The sequence below is a fragment of the Cibotium barometz genome, chromosome 29 (genome assembly GCF_041138505.1).
Source record: "Cibotium barometz isolate CiBa-2024 chromosome 29, ASM4113850v1, whole genome shotgun sequence".
In the NCBI taxonomy this organism is placed as follows: domain Eukaryota; kingdom Viridiplantae; phylum Streptophyta; class Polypodiopsida; order Cyatheales; family Cibotiaceae; genus Cibotium; species Cibotium barometz.
The window spans coordinates 47,591,894-47,593,777 of NC_141074.1; the positions used below are offsets into that span (position 1 = coordinate 47,591,894).

The window sequence follows — 1,884 nt, forward strand, 5'->3', positions numbered from 1 at the left end:
GAGCACTTTCGAGTGCTTAAATCACTTGCAAGTGCATATATCACTTGCAAGTGCTTGGACCACTACTTAAAGGACAGAAAAATGCTTGAGTTTTCAAAAGTACCTGCATAGTGGACACCTCCTTCTTCATCTCTCTAGCAGACGTCACAGCACCAGAAGCGGTCAGCGTCCCTTCCTACTCAAGCATCCTCTACACCTGCGTCTACTGCCAACTAGAAGTCATCGTCCCCACCACCATCCTCTAGTTCAATGAATCTCACATTGCATTTCCATGTGACATCATTGTCGAAGAGGCTCAAGAGGCTAAGGCCTCCTTCTTCTCCAAATGTCGGGAAACAATTGCCCTGAAGAAGACCCCATTGATGACAGCGAAGACAATGACGATGACAATGAGGGCGAGTACCATTCCACTAGCGTGCCCCCCCATGTCACCCCCAGCAAACCGCCTCTCCTAACCCACACCCCCATCCCACCCAGGCACCAGCTCTTAATTGCCACTCAACCCACCCCCCACTAGTGCCCACCAACACTCCCTCGAACCACCCAATCTCCCTGCCAAAATCCTATCTGGAACCAGGTTCCCCATTTCAACCACTTCACCCACCACCCTTCCACCTCTTTCCCCAACACCACTACCACCTAATTCCTCCATCCATCTCGGATTGGGCCCATCATCGCTCCCTAAAGATCTCCCTTCTACATCAACTTGCCCACATCCTGTCTTCGATGCCTCGCTTGGCACCACCCCCTCTACCTCCAACACTACTCCACCTCAACAACCCCAACCTGCGAACCTGCCTTCATGCACCCCCCCTAGAAAAGGGCGAAATCCCACCCTAACCCCCACAGGAGCAAGATGAGGTGGATCCCCCCTGAGAGTCCCCTCAACTGGCACGCAATCCTCTGGATTGCATCGAGTTTGACGAGGCCATCCACATCCTACTCGATTGCCATCTACGCTACTAGCCAAGATCATAGACCGCATGGACATTCATGTCCTCTGGCTCTACATCGATGCCAAACAGGATGCATGGAAGTGATAGCACCTACACAGACAACGTAGTGGCTGCTACATTTGACCCCCACTGATGCTCGGCCTATCACAAACGATTGATCTTATGGGCGAGTAGCCGGTTTGGCAGTATCACAAACGATTGATCTTATGATGAGGTATGGCTAGTGGAGAGAGAGAGAGAGAGAGCGAGAGAGCGAGCAAGCTTGGCAAAGACAAGATGGTGTGTGAGTAAGAGTTGTTTCTATTGTGCCCACGTCCGCCTAGTAGCCTTTTTAGGGTTTGTTTGCCCATGGCAAAATCTTCATCGCACAAGGGATCCAATCAGCTTTTGCACGCAACGGTAGAAAGGCCGTCCGTCCGTGTCTCTGCTAAAAGACCGTCCTCTTAAAAGGACATATAAGCGGCAGGAGGCCGTTTTCGCCCTGTCACAGCAGCGAGAGAGAGAGACACCCCAGCTGGCTCGAAAATACGAGAGAGAGAGAGACCCCAGCTGCATGTCCGCCTAGCCTTTTCAGGGTTTGCTTGCGAGGCACACGCAGAGCGTGCACCTTCCAAAAATTCTCCAGGGCCCAAGGGCCGAGGAGGGGGTTTGGAAATAGTTTTCAACCAGCAATTGACGCGTCTCGGGAAACCCTCACTAACTGCGTCATTGCCCCAAGCGCAAAGATGGAGTCGATGATAGGCCCCTCAAGCTCTTTATACGTGATCTGTGGGCGGTGCTCCCCTCGTTGGAATTAACCTATGGGAGATATACCCATAGGTTAACCTTATAAAACGCCTATATTCTTGGCAGGACGATGGGCACTCTTGCGCACGTGTTTGTGTGGGGAAGCTTTAAGGGGGATTATCTATTGTATAAAATATGTAAA

The 1,884-nt window shown here is 51.5% G+C and overlaps 1 non-coding gene across 1 annotated transcript; it reads right to left on the reverse strand.

The window, feature by feature from the left end:
• Positions 1-1,553: 1,553 nt before the first annotated feature.
• On the reverse strand, positions 1,554-1,683 carry LOC147622279 (U4 spliceosomal RNA). The gene has a single exon (XR_015269751.1). It is a non-coding gene; the product is annotated as a U4 spliceosomal RNA (small nuclear RNA).
• Positions 1,684-1,884: the final 201 nt, after the last annotated feature.